This window comes from Mirounga leonina, unplaced genomic scaffold (genome assembly GCF_011800145.1).
Source record: "Mirounga leonina isolate KUSES-001 unplaced genomic scaffold, KU_Mleo_1.0 Mir_168, whole genome shotgun sequence".
NCBI classification, from domain to species: domain Eukaryota; kingdom Metazoa; phylum Chordata; class Mammalia; order Carnivora; family Phocidae; genus Mirounga; species Mirounga leonina.
In genome coordinates, this window is record NW_023270426.1 from 42353335 (window position 1) to 42370019 (window position 16685).

General features: G+C 45.8%; 1 protein-coding gene across 2 annotated transcripts in view; it reads left to right on the plus strand.

Annotated features, from left to right (window-relative positions):
* Positions 1-11403: 11403 nt before the first annotated feature.
* PIK3R1 (phosphoinositide-3-kinase regulatory subunit 1) overlaps positions 11404-16685 on the plus strand; it is an 83950-nt gene continuing 78668 nt past the window's right edge. Inside the window, exon 1 of one of the 2 annotated variants that reach the window (XM_035014565.1) lies at positions 11404-11603. The gene's annotated coding sequence lies outside the window, so the exon portion shown is untranslated. The remainder of the gene's footprint in view (positions 11604-16685) is intronic. The other variant, XM_035014566.1, reaches the window with a different exon arrangement.

A 16685-nucleotide genomic window follows, 5' to 3' on the forward strand; every position in this document is an offset into this window, starting at 1 on the left:
GTGAGACCCGAGCCTAGTTTTTGTTTGTTTTTTTTTTTGTTTTTAAAGCTTCCAGGTGGTTTTATTGGAAATCATGACCCTCCAGCTGGGGGTAACCACACAATGTTTAAAAGGGAATAGGTGTACCAAGTGTGTTGAGGGGGGAGATGAATGTCATCATCAGATTGACATTTCAGAAAGCATCCCATGGCTAGGACCCTGGAGTTAGGAAAACTAGGTCTGCCCTCAGAAAGGAGACTGATTCAGTGGCTGCTGAATGGTGCAACTTTGGGTTGGGGTAGCAGCAATGGAGATGAAAAGAGATGGGTAAATCGGAGAGACTTCTGTTTGCTCACACCTCTGGGACCGGTGGAATGATGACATTATGGACTAGGGGAAAAGAGGAGGCTTAGCTGGGTTTTGCATACACGGTGGGCTGGATAACTGGGCTATTTGTTGGGATAGCAGCAAGAACTAGAACCAGACATGGTCAGAGGGATGGCGGGGCTTCAGTGTTGGCAGGGGGAGTCTGTTTTCTTTTTTTTTTTTTTTAATTTCATTTATTTATTCATGAGAGACAGAGAGAGAGAGGCAGAGGGAGAAGCAGGCTCCCAAGGAGCAGAGAGCCCGATGCGGGACTCGATCCTAGGACCCTGAGATCATGACCTGAGCCGAAGGCAGACGCTTAACCATCTGAGCCACCCAGGCGCCCAGGGGGAGTCTGTTTTCATTTCATCTTGTGCCTTACTTCTCTTTTTCTCTAGGCCTTCAACGTGGCACTCACCAATCCTTGCTACTTATTATGCATTAAAACAAACAATAGCAACAACACCAGGAAACTACTAAATACTAAATTCAAGTCATTGGTTTGATTGATCTGCCTCGGATTGTAACTTGAAGCAGCTTACTGACGATTAAATGAGCCTTCCTAGTAAATACACATCTTTTCCTAGTAAAAGTTGTTGCCGTTTCCTCTTCTTAAAGTTTTTCATGTTGTGTACTCCTTTAGATGTTTAGTGCCAAATGACAGAAACCTCATCTAATAAGCTTAAATAAAAGGAACACCTTATCGTAAGGCTATAGAAGTCTCTCACAGAAGACAAAGATGAATTTGCAGCTAGGTTCCAAGAAAAACTCGTCACAAACTCATGACTTGTTGGTATCTCCCATCAGTTCTTCCAACCTGCACATCTGCTTTGTCCTTCTTTCTCTCTCCTCACAAACCAGATTCCATCACTTGTTTTGTCAAATATAATAGAACTGGCAACTGATAGCTTCTGAGGCTTAAGTTTTAGAGCTCAGACTTCAGGGAGGCAAACCTGACTCCGATCACAAACTCCAGAGTCCTGAGGAAGGAACTCACTGGCTCAGTTGAGTCAGGTGTCCTCCTCTGGCCCCATCACCTGTGGCCGGGAAGGAAGTGTGACCTGAGGGAAAGGTTGGGCTCAGCCCACCTTTGGTTCATTGACCCTGCTGAACTGTGGCTGAAATGGATGCTCCTGTGATAGTCCTCGAGAGCTGTGGTAGGACTGGGGTGGCAAGTCCCGGAAAAGCAGGGGCTCAGGGAATAGTACAGGTTTGCCATCATATCCCAATCGAGGAAATTAACAGAAGCAAACTGCAAGATCTAACTGAAAACAATTCCAAGCAGGTTGATAATTTTACAAAATACTTCATCTCTCTAGACTGCTGTTATTATGACATCTGAAGTTTCCAAGCTTTCTAAAACTTTATATTAGGTAGTGATTAATGTCAGGAGACTTGCATTTGTATAGTATTTGGATTATGAAGTTTTGAGCTGATTCAACAAAGCAGTGCTCAAGCTCTGAAATGATACTGATTTTTAACTATCATTTGCATTTCTGTAGATGGGAAATTATGTAACAAATCCTAGCTCTTTTGATTCTCATTAGTATCTGCTTAACACTGAGACTCCCCAAAGCCTAAACAGAAGTGGAGATTTCAGTTGCATTGGGGAAAAGTATGTACTTTGTTCCCTAAGAAATAATGCAGAACATGCTAGATGAAAAGTCATGAAGAAGTTGGTTTGGACAGTGTATTCTTTTGAAGCTCCCAGATGAAATGAGGGCTGTGCCAGTCACTGGTGATGAAAATGATCATAAGTAAAGATCTTCCATGAGCTTACTTATCAATGGGTGTGACAAACCACTAGGAAATAACCAGGCCAGTATGTCCATTCGGACCTCCTAGGGTATGGCCCTCTTTGCAGACTCCCCACTTCATGCGTTCATGACCTTTAGAATTTCCCTCAAGAAATAGTTAGGACTAAACAAATAATATGGTTAATAACATTTATAAACTCATCTCGTCTTGAGTGTCCCGTAGACCATCTCCGTTAGCTGAGCGAGAAGCCAGGGGCTAGGAGCACAGGCAGGCTCGAGTGGCCCTGCCAGGACTGCCTTTGACCAGGCTGTGGGGCAGGTGCAGTTTGCCTCGGGTGCCCTTGCTCCCTTGATCAGCAAGGACTCTGTTTGCTCCCTTTTGGACTCTCCATACTTACCTTTAACTTCCATCTACTGGGTGGTACCCATAATTCCCTCCAGTCCTGTTCTCAACTCATTTTCAACTAATTGCTGCTAAGGTGTTAATTGGTAATTGAGGTGTTATCTCAAATGCAGCAGAACTGTGCTGTGGGGATTCAGATTCTGGACCTGGCTCTACTGTTATCACTCATTGTCATCTAGGGCTAATTTTTTTTCTGTCCCAGACCTCCGCTTTCTCATCTTTAAATCAGGGAAGAATTAGATCGATGCTAAGCTGTCTTCCAGATATTGTATTGTTAGCCTATATAACAACAGCCTTCAGATGCGTTTGTATCTTTAAAAGGTGTGAGGTGGACAGTCCTCCTCCTCGCCCAGTGTAATTCAGAGGCAGCGTCAGCACACTTTTCTGTGAAGAGCCGGAGAGGACATATTTTAGGCTCTGTGGGCCATGTAGTCCCTGTTGCAACTAGGAACTCTACTATGGTGGATGTGAAAGCAGCTACAGACGGCAGGACCTGTTTACAAAACTAGGTGTGGCTGGAGTTGGCCTGCAAGGTATAGTTTTCAGACCCCTAGTTGAGAATTTGGTGTCTGGAACCAAGTTGCTTGAGTTCACAGCTCAGTGCTCCAGCTGCCTAACCTTTCCACACCCAGGTGCCTGATCCGTAAACAGTGAGAGAGGTGGTGTAGACGTCCCTCCTAGGGAGGCTGTGGGGAGTCCATGAATTCATCTGTGTAAAGCACTTGGACCCGTGCTCAATTTATAATAAGTGCTGTTAACTCTTACTCTTCTTCCTCTTTTCAGCTTCATTTTGTGTTTCTGTAGAGTATTTTTCTGTTGCTGAGCCTGGCCCAACAACCTCTTCTGCAGGGAGGGAGGTGGTAAGAGGGCAAGAGCCGCTCACCCATCGGGTGAAGAAAGACTATCCTTGTAAGGAAACTTCTCTATTCGTGAACTTTCTACTGGTGGAAAGCCATAGGTAGATTTAAAGCTTCTTCCCAGAGCAGAAGCTCGTGAACTCGGCCCTCCGCCCACCAGCAGCTCTAGCACTCACTTGTGTGATACTGCTTTGAGTCTAGGCAAATGGTCTTGCAGCCTTTTGCGCAGTAGCCTGCTGGTGAGCCAGCTTCGGAGCGCCCTTCCGAGAAAGAACAAATAGGGAAAAGGGGGGCAGAACCCTCTGTCCAAGTACGGAGCCTCATGTTAGGGAGAAGAGTGAGCTTTTCAGACCTAGTAACACTAGGTTTTTAGTACTGCCCAGGGATGGGTAAGGGAACATTCCCTGAATGAGGGGGATCCTGGGATATGGTTTTAATGGGCTCCACCATGGACTGTGGCAAGGAGGTATTGGTGAGCATGGGGGTGTGTGTGTGCCGTCATTCATGGTCAGGTAAATGGCTTGGGAACAGACATGTATTCTTTTTTTTCCTCTTCGAATTCAGTGATTTAAAAAAATAGCAAAGAATTGCCAGCTCCTTTGCCAGAGAACTGTGTGGTCAAATATTTTATAGCATTTCAGGTTTAAAGAAGTTCTGCCTTAGATTGCATCATCAGCCTGCATAGTTTCTTCTGTTTTTCAAGTGGCACAGTGCCTAAGTTATGCACAAGATTAGTAATCTTTACAAGGGCATTGTTGACAGGCCTGCAAGCATGCATAAGAATCATAAATCTTTTCTTTAATAACTCAACAGCGCCTTTTCTATTTGGCCAGTATTTACCAGGCACTAGCTGAACCGGAATGGTACCAGTAAGGCAAATGCCCGAATCAGGGAAACTCAGGTCCTTGTCATGATGCTGTCACTCAGGAGCTGGTGGCTTGGAGCATCAACTAAATTTATAGCACAGAGATAGTTACCTAACTTCTCCAGGACTCTGTTTCCTTATCTGAAAATGAGAGAGGTAAGCTAGAGGCTGAAGGCACTTGGCAGCTCCATAATTCAGGATTACCCAAGGAGAGAGACCAGGTGGTCCCAGAGGTCTGAAATTCTATGTTGATGGGCCCAAATCCTTTGGGATCCCTTTCAGAGTTTCTCCTTGATTGGTGGTGATGATAGATGAGTTGATAATTGCAGTGGTTAGGCAGAAAGCTGCCTATCACAAATTCTGGATAAGGAGCACATAACCAGAAAGGGGGAGGTATCCCTGAACAATGAGGCAGCAGGGACTACCGTCCTTAAGGCAGAGGGCCCAAGTGGAGATTTGCTTCTGCTGCTTACCATCAGTGGAACCTGGGCCAAATCACACAGCCTTTCTGAGTCTGTTTCTTCATCTGTAAAATAGAAATCACGATGCATGCCCTGCCTGCAACCCAGGGCCGGGGTGCATCACATAAAACAATTCACATGAAAGTCCTCTTTAAACATTGAAATCCAGCACAAAAACCATCATAATCACAACTCCCTTCTTAAAACAGAAAACAGAAGACATTAGTGGCTAAAGAAACTGATAACCTACAAAACATCCTAAATTATGAGTAGTCGGTCATTCCTTCAAGATGGATCATATTCATAACTGAAGAAAGGAAACCCTTGTTAACATTATGATATATCCACCCAGCAAGGATTCTGAGTGTTAAAATAAAAGACTCTAACCAATTTTAGAAAAATTGCTACTGTCAGAATACAGCCTTACCTGATCTAAAGTGTTTTCTTTGCATACACAGCTTGGCAGGGCCCAGAGAAAAGGCTGTGTGCTTGGAGCTGGATTGGGGAGGCTGATGGTAATGTGTTTCCTTTATTCTGCGAGGCTGTCTGAATACTCGGGCTAGGTTCTGTCAGAAGCACTGACAGTTCTGGATCTCCTCCAGCAGAGGGAACAAAGGCTGGAGTTTCTTTTGAAAAATTCTTTCTGAGCACTGAGATTGTCCAACACAGTTTCCTTGATAAAGGGCTCATTATCTATCGGTATGACTTTGCCCTTAATTTTTATGCTGGCGGGCCAACATGAGCATATTTAAGCAAATCCTTTTACCCAGACAGCTGTAACAGCACCCTAACAATTTGTGCCAACACTCAAAGCTTGGGTGTGGAATATAATCAACTATGGGTTAAATTTCCAGTCATTTGAATCACCAAAAAATACAATTTATTTGCTTGCTTCTCATTGTATTTACACTTGTCACTTTTCAAATGCAAGCTCATTTTCAAATAAGAAAAATAGTAGAATGTTTCAGAATTGCTTTCTTAGCTCAACTGACACATGCTTATGGATCTAAGTGGGTTGCTTGTGTTGGAGTAAGGTGGCTCCAGAAGGTTGGGAAAAAGTGGCAGTCTGAGAAAGAAGTCTGTGTTAACAACACATGATGTAGCATTGTGTGTGTGCGTGTGTCTCTTGTGTGTGTGACAGAGAGAGTCTGTAAATAATGATGAAGAAAATCTTGTATCCACCAAGTCTGTTTTAGTTTCTAAGAGGCAAGCCTGGAGTGTGATGTTAGTTCAGAAAGCTGAAAACTGACTAAGTGTCCTGTAGGCTTTGTAAAAGATTTTTAAACAAAGTGAGGTAGCTTCACAGAGCCCATACAAAGGAATGTCAGAAAGTAAGAGGGAGACAGCACCAAGGAGAATGTTCCTGAGGTGGGAGATACAAACATGCTGTTTATTAGGGAGGTATACTCCCCTGGGTGCCTGGGACATTTCAAGAAGGCTTTCCAAAGCCAGGAGGAAATCTCTCTCGGTTTACACTGAATGCTTCCAAGGCTCATCCACATTGTGATGTGGATCAGAGCTCCATTCCTTTTTTTATGGCCAAATACTAGTTTATTGTGTGGATATACCACATTTGTTCATCCATTAATCAGTTGATGGACACTTCGGTTGTTTCCAGTTTTTGGCAATTGTGAATAATGCTGTTATGAACATTGGCATACAAGTTTTTTTTGTCTCGCGGTTTTAATTTGCATTTCTCTAATAACTAAAGATTGTAGCTTCTATACATGAGTTTATTTGCCATCCATATATCTTCTTTCGTAAAGTGTTTAAATCCTTTGTCCATTTTGAAAAAATGTGTTTGCTTTTTCATTATTGTGCTGTGAGATTTCCTAATGTACTCTTAATACAAGTCCTTTGTTGGATACACATTTTACAAATATTTTCTCTGAAGATGTGACTTTTTACTTTAATAACAGTGTCATTTGAAGAGCACAACGTTTTAGTTTTTTTAAGATTTTATTTATTTAAGAGAGAGAGAGAGAACACGAGTGGGGAGAGGGGCAGAGGGAGAGAAAGAATCTCAATCAGACTCCACACTGAGCGTTGAACCCAACACGGGGCTCCATCTCACGACCCTGAGATCATGACCTGAGCTGAAACCAAGAGTCGGACACCCAACTGATTGAGGCGCCCCAAAACACTTCAATTTTGATGAAGTTCAGTTTATCGATTTTTTTCTTTCATAGTTGATGCTTTTTGTGTCCTAATTTTTTAAGAAATCTTTTCTAAATGTATACTTTCTTTTAGGAGTTTTGTAGTCTCTGAAATTTTTAGGTCTATGATCCATTTCCAGTCAATTTTTTATTTGGTGAGACATCAGTACTGAAGTTCACTTTTCCTTGTATATGGTTTTCTAGTTGCTCCATGCCTCCTGATGTTTTAGTACCACTTGTATACTGATAGCAGGGGGACCCTGCTGCTCTGTCCCCAAATCTGGCTCTGACTTACTTGGACCCTCAGAGGTTCTTTCTGAGTCACACTTGCATACTAGTGTTTTAACAGTCACAAATACAGGAATTGGCATTGTGTTTTCTTGAGCTTTCCAGGCCTTTCTCCCTTGCTGAGTGCCCGCTATGTACCAAGAAGTCTGTTAGCTGCTGGAGTTACACAAAAAAGGTGGCCCTTGCATTCAAGAAAATAACTGCTCAGAAATTTGTTTCTATGTTTCACATTTTATCAACTCTACTGAGATTACTGTATTGTAACTTTTTTTTTTTTAAGGCCAGCTTCTTATTTCAAGGGATTTTGAGAGCAGATATGGAGTAAAATGTAACTGAAACTACCCGAAGGTGGCTCTTTCAGCTGCATCTCATACTGGTTGATTTGTTGAGTCTTCTCCCCAACAGTTTATGAGGATTCGGACACTAAAATATTAGACAGGGATGCCCAGAGAACAGATGGTGATCAGAGAACTTGGGGTACAGGTGATTATGTCCTGACATGTTCTCTGGGGTCCAGTCAGGAAGTTGCAACTCTTTGTAGTACTTCACCATGGTTAACAGCTTGTTCAAGCTCAGAAACAACAGAATGGGTAGTGACCTTTTGAGTTCTCAATCTGCTTGGAAGCATTCCAGCCATTTTTTTTTCATGTTTCTCTTAATATGTATTTAACCTAGTTAACTCACAATAGTGTAAGATCTTAAGCTAAGTAATACAAGGATTGACTCCCCACCCCCCACCAAGCATTTCAGCTATCAAGGCAGGAGAGAGGAAAAATAAAAATATTAGGCCAAATTCCTTAGTGTTGGGCCCCAGCATGGCTCACGCAGGGATCTCACCGCTACCTTCTCTCAGCTGTTGAGTGCCTGCAATGTTTGGTGCCATAGAGAACAGAAGACTGAAAATACATGGGTCTGTAGACCAGCAGTTTGACATTCCAACAAGCTAGTTGTCCTCTTGGGTGTCCTTTTTTTGTTGAGTTCCACTCAATTTTATAATGTAAGGCATTGTAAAACCCTAAACTGGTGGTCATCGCACTTATGTGGCCTAACCTAGGTTTCAAAAAATGTTGCATTAATTGCCTGCATTTAGTAATTGAGAAATTGCCCATAAAAATCTGGGTTTCCAGCTTCTCTGTGAAAATTGGAACGTCTGGCAAATCTGGGCTCACAGTCCTGTGTGGTAACAATCAGTTGAACGCTAGGACCAGCTGCTTCCTGTAAGACCAGCCATTTGGGCTCCATCTCCCCCAGCTGGCTTTCCTGATGGCACCTTTCCTACCTGGGTCCTCCAGGGCAGTGGTTCTTAGTCCTGGCTTCACACTGGAATCAGGTGAGGATCTATAACGGCCACGGATGCCCATGTTCTGCCCACAGAGGTTTTGATATAATCTCCCTGGGGTGCAGACCAGGCATTGGGATTTGTATAAACTCCCCAGGCAATTATAAGCGCTGTAGCCAGAATTGAGGACCCCTGCGGAGAGAGAGCATTGCAAACTTTAAATTGCGCATCAGTCACCTGGGGATTTTGTTAAAATGCAGATTGTGATTCAGTAGATCTGGGATAGTGCCTGGGATGCTGCATCTCTAACAGGCTCCTAGATGATGCCAGTGCTGCTGGTGTATGGACTTCTCTTTGAGAAGTAAAGCTCTAAGGCATTTGTTCTATTTTTTTTAGTTTTTTGAACCCTAAACTACATACTTGGGTTTTGAGTCTAAAGGAATTGTATTCTAGCACTCACATTATTACAGTAGCTGGAGTGATGGTGGCAAATGAGAGTATCCTGCCCAGTCGTCTTTGGGGAGGACACTTAGCTTGCTGTGGCAGCTGAAAGCCTTTCAGGGTGCTGGGGGTCCTTGTCTCTGTTGGGTCTGACTTCCAAACCACCTTCACTGTCACCAACTGTACATGACATCCCTATTTTCCTTTGGGAAATTGTACATTCTCTGACATTTTGAGCTCCTTGGTGGTGGCATCACCTGCCAGCCAGCAGTTTGGCTGCTACTGATGGGACGGTGGTGTTTCTGTGCCCATTTGAGCATTTTCTTGCAGTGGTTTTCAGTCTGTGTTCCCAGATGCCCTAGACCTAGAGCAAAGGCTCTCAAACCTTCTCTTGCGTGAGACCTCTTGGAAGGCTTATTTAAAAAGATTGCGAGGCTCCAGCCCCAGCATTTCTGATTCAGTAAGGACAGAGAATTTACATTTCCAACACATCCCCAGGAGAGAATAAGGAGGCTTGCCCAAAGACCTGGAGGTTCCCCTTGGCCTCCCCACATGGCTTCTTATAACAGTTACTTTTTACGAGTCCAGATAAGGTTTTATTTAGGAAAAAGGTTTAAAGTCTGAGTACTGCTGTTCTGTTGCTTTTTATTATTTCATAGAAATCAATGGAAAATGGAAATTAAAAAAAAGCTAATGTTAGTGATATGGGGGGGGGGGCAGGTATCAATACAGATGAACCAAAGACTGAACTTACTCAGTTTATCAAAAAAGAGCCCTATTGTCCTCCCATGGGATACTCTTTGGACTTACGCTCTGTGGTCCAGTATGATGGAAAAGATGAAAGAAGATACAACATAAATTGCTGAAGACCATCTAAAAAAAGAAAGCTTCATTAAAGATTTCATGCGTTTTTAGGTTTGGGGGGAATAGAACCCCATCATAACAATACGTAAGTCCCTTTCCAGGAACTCATGTACAAAAGGAAGAGGTTTCTTCAGACCCAAGCCTAAAGGAAATACCCTAAACATCACACCACTTACAGCTCAGCTTATTGGATTGGGTCAAAGTAATTCTACCACAGGGTGAGACACCTCATTTCAGTTACAAAGCTCAGGCAAACAATAGATGAGGCCCTTCATTTCATAGAGTAGGTGGAAAGGACGTGGCTTGGGTAAACTTTTAGATTAAGTGGATTCTTAAACATGTAGGTAGCTCTCTCTTTCTCTTTCTCCACTTCAAGAGACGTGTTGGAATAATAGAAAGGCCAATACCTGATACCTGAAGTGGAACTTACTTTTCTGTTAGGAGTGTGAGTCACCTTTAAAAATGATTTTATTGTCTGAGGATACTCAAGACATTTCAGGATGTTCTTTACCTCCAACACCCACGGGAATAAAGCACCAAATTCAAAGTCTGACATAAGTTTAAATGCTTGTTTTTAAAGGAATATCCTTGCAAGGAAATGGGGAAAGAGCTGTAGAAAGTGCTCTAGGGCAAGCAGGCTGGGCGGGTGCAGATCTCAGAACTGCTGAAAGAGGAATCTGGGAATAGAGGTTTAAAAAGCAGACTCTTACAGGGCTTAATGGTAAAGGGCAGACAGAACACAGGTTGCTCGCATAACATCTTACCCGTCATTGGAAGGTCTGAACCAACATCAGATTTTTTTTGAGCAACTTAGTGATGATTCTTAGTGGGAGAATCTGCATTGGATAGCGAATTTACGGGGCAGTATAATTCACGTGAGCTTCCACTCCCGACACCCCGAGCAAGGAGAGGGGCAGTGGTCCGCCTGAGCGACCTACATTTGCTACGCGAGGCAAAGGCTGGTAAGGATCAGTCAGCGTGCGCCGCCCTCATCAAACTCTCTTCCCTTTTCGCGGTCCCGCCTGGCTCCCGGTGGCGGCGGTGCCAGGCTGCTGGAGCTCGCGGCAGCCTGCGGGCACTAGCCCCTCCGCCTCACCCTTTCACCCTCCGTTCACCCCCGGGCGCCACGCGGGTGGCGTGGTTTTTCCGCCCACTTCCGAGGCCGTGCTGGCGAAGCCCGGAATTGCAGGGCCTCCCCGCCTTGGCGAGCCCTGGAATCTGAGTCCTCCCCGGCCCTGGCACTCCGCTGGGACGCGGGGGGCTCGAAGGAGGCTGGGGTTCGTCTCCAGACACTCTGATTAGAGACGCAGCCTCTAAGTCTTAACTCGTCCTCCACCTCTCCCAGCCCCACCGCCTCCGGTCTCGGAGACGCCGGCAGCTGGCTGTGCCGCGGGCGGACGCGCGCAGACCCAGAGCGCTCCACCGCGGAGGTAGCGCGCGGCCCGGCCGCCCGGGGCATCCCCGCGGCCGGGGGCGGAAGGCCAGCCCGGCGGCAGGAAGGGTCCGCAGAGCCGGAGCTCCGCCCCTCCCGCCGCCCGGCTCGCAGGCCGGCACAGTGAGTGGCAGCGGTGGAGGGAGCGGCGCCAGCGGAGAGGGGCGGAGACGCGCGCGCTGGTTGGCGCGGGCTCGGGGGCGGGGCGCGCTGGGCCGGGCCGAAGGCGGGGCCGGGGCCGGGCACTGGCGTTGCGGGCAGACGGAGAGGAGTCGCGAGCAGCTGGAGCGGAGTTGGAGGGAGCGGCGGCGGCGACGAGGGCAACGGGCTAGCGGGTTGGAGCCGCCGAACTCGGATCCGGAACGGCGGGCGAGTCGGGGCCGGGTCAGAGGCGCGTCGAAGGCCGCCGCTGCAGCCTGGGCCCCGCAGAGGAAGGAAGCCGGCCGGCGGGGGAGGTAGGCGGCGGCAACGGGTCCGGGTGTGTGTGTGCCCGGGAGGGGGAGGCTGTGCGTGCGCGCGCGGCTGCCGCCGTTCTCTTCCTGTCACCAGGAGCCGCTTCTGCAGAGCTGAACCGGGAGAAAGCGGGCCGGCAGCCGGCATCGCCGGTTCTCGGCCAGCGTTCTGCGTGCTCCGGCAGCTTCCGAGCTCCCGTTTCCCCGGTCCTCTAACGAGCTGGCTGTGCACGCCGCCGGACTCATTCGTCCCCCGAGCTGCAGGCGATCTCGGGCTTGTCCCCACCCCTTCGTTACCGCACACTTCTGAGGGTCCTTACTGTCGCCCTGCTGCAGTTTTCCGGGGCCCTTCACCGGAGGAGAGAGCCCAGACCGTTGCCTTTGAGTTAGCGGGAAGGAGCGGAGCCTCCTCTCGTGTCCTCCAGCTGCAACCAGGGTCGCTGCTCGGGCCGTTCCCCCGAGCGGGTGGGGCGGCGGTGGTCCCCGGAGCTCGCCACGAGCCCCCGCCCTCCGAAGTTTGCCTTCCTCCTCTTCCGGGGTGGGGGAAGTGCGCCTCGGGGCGGCTGGTCGCTGGGGCCCTAAAGGCGTCTAGTGCCGGCTGGGCCTGGACAGGTTGTTGGAGGCATATTTAATGGGGTCTTCGAACAGTCCGGAAATCCAGCTTTTTGTAGCGCGGGGCGAGACTGGAGGGAGCTGCCCAGCAATATGGAGCCGGCTAGGGAGAGCGGGAGTGTGGCAAGCCCGAGCTAAAATATCGTGGGGAATTGTCTGGCAACCACAGCTCTAACACTCACTTCCCAAGAGCAGAAACTGCCCCGCAGATCACAAGACAAAGAGAACTGAAGAGCTCAGGCCAGCCACTCCTGTACAAATACATATTTCGATAACCAAATTCGAGCATGAAATAGAAGGGTGTGAGTGGAGTGGCTGTTACATGTTGAATGCAGAGCGCCTGGGAACTGGCTTTGGGGAATTTCTTATGCTTCCCTGAGTGCTATTAATACCGAAAAGGGCTCACTTCCACCGTTAATCCCTGGTGGAGCTGCAGCACTGTGGTATCCGAGTATGAGTTTACTTTGTATTTAGGGCTTTTATGACTTTGGAAGCTACACTTTTTTTTTCTTTTTCTCTTCTGTTCTTTTCTCTTTGTCATTCAGTGCGAAGTACGGCTGGATAAAGCAGTTCCGGGTTTTGAGTGCAGCATAAGATTGTCATTTCAGTGTAGTGAGGTTCAAGTTTTAGTTGTTAGGCGGGATATTCGCAGAGCTTACTGACCCAGGCATTTATGTTGAATTGTATTTTAATGTTTCATTAGTTTGGGTTGCGTTTCGCAACTTTAAAGATGGGTAGTTATTAGCTAGAAAAGAAAGAAGACAGGTTCATTTCTGAGGCACGGTATTAGAGTAATGGATCTTCAAGGTGCAAATCATCGGGCATTTGGTGAGTTCTGCGGAGAAGACCACAAATAGCTTTTATCTTTAAAAAAGAACCCCACCCCCATATAGGTTTTTGATAGATCATATTGTCCTTGAAATAAACAGTTCAAACCAACAGAAGGTAATTTCTTAGAAACAGAAGTTGTTTAAATTTTGGGAAGCAGGTGTTTGGGTTGTTACAAAGAAAATACCCTAAAAGTAGTTTGGGGGGGCAGCGTCCCTCTAAAGTTTGAGAAGGTGTGTTTGGTTCAGAATCAAGCTTTAAACTGGAAAGGTCAGTGGAGGAGACTACCTTATCTGCCTTGCAGAATTGTTGGGTTCTGTCATTGCTGGCCTCTTCAGATTTTATATCCGTGTTGTAGATAGGTAGGTAGTAGTCATACTTTTTTTCATAACAGTGTATAGGTTTTTGTGACTGAGAGGAAGATCTGTGTATCTCATATTGGCTTTCAAAGTGTGATGTGCTTTTGCTTTTTAACTTCCATCTTGATATGGGACCTGTTCTTGTCAGTTGCATAACAGAACTCTAGTGTACACATGTCTATCTGCTGTTTTATCTGCTTTTGTAAAATGATGTTATCACTGTGTCCTTTCACATGTGTGATGCTGATGGTGTGAAAAAGCACTTCACTTCCCATCAATTAATTATATTGTCTTTTCTTAGCTATTTTTTGAAATTTATATTTATTAAGATCAGAAAATCCCCACAGCATAAAAAGTTAGTTTGGGGGAATAGAAGTGGTACAATAAGTTATAGTTAATACATGTTTTGGTTGTGGGTAGTGGTGCTGGTCGCATGCATTTATCTTCTGGAATTGCCACTTGTACCTCAGCCGATTTTTGAAGGGTTTTGTACCTTAAATGCAAACATACACCACCTACCCGAATCTTGTGTTGTTAAAAGTGACCATACGTATTAATTTTTTCCATGAGTGCCTTGTAATTTTTAAGGTAGGGTGTTGGTCAGAATTTCCTTTTTTTCTTAGGTAGTTCTAAAAAGGCATCCACTCTGAAAGATTGTCCTCTTGCTCACGAAAACAGGGACAATTTCAGTTCATCTTGTGTTGTGTTTGCATTTTGTGATTTCCAAACTGCGTTTTATTGAATAAGGAGATGATGGTGAATGAGCAGATTTAAAGAAAATGATTTTATGGTCAGGTAGATGATAAAAAGCTGAGATAATGGCTGCGTTTGGGGTTTGGGTTGTAATTCTCTCACCTATGCGGGATACACCACGCAGAAGAAAATGGGAAATGCTTCTTTCTGTATGTTGTCCATTTTAGACAGGCTCCCCGCAGATCTGTTTTGGAGGGCACAGGGATTTGCCAGTGAACTCAAGAGAATGGAGTCTCTTAGTGAAGCTCTCAGAAAATGAGGTTACTTACCAGTGGAAGAAACGGCTTATCAATTCAGTTTTTTACCTTAGAAGGCACAATATAAGTGCTATAACCATTTTTAATCAAAAACTTAGGTTGTAAGTAATTTTTAAAATATTCATGTTATTGATTGCTTTTTTTCTCTGTCCTAATGTGATTTCTTGCTACGCTTCTGCCAACTCTCTTATTGGAATTACTTGCCTAAAAGAATGGCGATTAAAGGCCATTTCACGTGCATTATGCCCAATGAGCTGAAAAATAGACTACGTAATTACTCATAAACTTGTCTCTCTGGCTTATGTTGGTTGGTTTTTTTTTTCCTCCAAGTGTATAATGAGCATAGCATAGTTTCTGCTGAAAAAAAAAAAAAAATCGTGCTGTAAAAATATCTTTGGAGATTGTATCTTCCCAGCATTGTTTTCCTTAAAGTAAATCAAACACATACCCACAGGCACCTGTAGTCAAAATAGTTTTTAGGTGAAGGATCACCCCAGAGAGTGCCAAAGTGTGAAGAGACTCCACCGGTGTGCAAGAGTGAGTTAATAAAGCAAGGTGCCTGGTCAGGTGTGCCTTGCCCCTCCTCTTCCTGGCTGGACCCCAGTGGTCCAGACCCTGGACTGGTCCCAAAAAGCTACCTTTAGTCTCTGGAGGACTCTTTTCTCTTTGAGGGCAGCTAGGGAGCCACCACCAAACCCTGTTGGAGAGGAGTCTTGGCCCCTCCCAGGTCTCGAGACCTTTGCCCAGACCTCCAAAGCCACCCCTCTCCCTCAGGCAGGGAGAGAACTAGGTGGGCAAAGTCCACATGTAGCCTTTTTGTGTCTACTTACTCTGAAAAGGAGTTGAAGGGACAGCAGAGAGTTCGCAAGCCTTTAGAGGCGGGGCAAACAAAAACTCCTAGCAAATATTCCTGTTTCAAATAAGACTTGTATAAATGGCAGTAAGGGGTGTTGAATGCTAGTAGTAATAATAGTAGTAATGGTACCAGTAATAACATAGCTGCAGTTTACTAGCTATGTAACATCAAGCAAATCATTTAACTCTTCTGTGCTTGTTTTCTCATCTGTAAAATGGGGATAAGTAATTGTATCTAGGACGGTTGTAAGGGTTCAGTGAGTTGATCTATGCAAAACTCTAAATGCTGTGCCTGGCCCGTAGTAAACTCTGTGTTGGTGTTAATTATATTAAGTTCTAATTATCAAGCATGGAGCTAAGCACTTTATATACGTAATTTCATTTAATCCTCATAGTAACCCCGGGAGGTCTAAGTTTGCTTATTGTATCTGTCTCACAGATGATAAAATTGTGCCACAGAGAGATCTGAGTAACTTGCCCAAGGTTAAAAATCCACACAGTGATGGGGACAGCTGCCTGTGTCTGAAGCTCAGTGCTTATACTAATCTTCTCGTTAACACTTTTGCAAAATACCATTGTATTTTCATGAGAGGAGGGGGTTCAGATCATCTCCAGTTCTCTCGTTCCACGGCCATTTCCTCAGGTCTCTTCCCCGTGATGGTGCAGGGGACTGGAACGGTCAACCCCGCCGGCCTTGCCTGGGTGGTGGGATATGTTTCTCAGGACCCACAGCAGGAGCACCAGCATATTTCTGCCAGCCTCCTTGGGAGGACTCCAGCTGGACCTGGGCCTCTCTTCGCTGCCCCTCCTAAAGCGTTCCAGTTCTGTGTCATCACTTTGCCTTCAGGAGAGTCCTGCCTCCTTGTTGTTTCACCTGGGCTTGTCTCGTACCCCGCCCAGCCCCACTGCTCCTCCAGCCCCAGAAGGGCTGCAGGCAGGAGTCTTGCCCTAGACACGCTGCTTGCCCACGTTTTGGACTCAGCCCTGAGCATCGCAGCCGGCGACACATTCTGGTCGGTTTGAAAATGAATGAGGATATCTGGTGACTGTTACTTTAGGCTTAATCTAACTTTGCTCTAACTTTGATTTTTATGATTTCCAGGCCATTGTATTGGACGAGTGAAGAGATTTTTAAATGATGATTTGTCTTTTTAAAAGACAGCGAATTTAGGTTGGGAGCTTGCCCTAGACTCACAGCTAGCCCAGGGAGGATGGAGAGATGGGATGTAGGGAAGTATGGGCTGTGGGCCCAGGAACCCTCCATCGCCTTTGCAGCCAAAGTGAAGACCCACTGTGTGCTGGGACCCAGTGCCAAACTGCTCATTGAATCACAGGACAGAATCATAGGATTGGAGCATATTCCTGCTTTACTTCAAGTGATTTAAAAATATCCTATATTCCTGTCTCCCCACCAAGTTTGC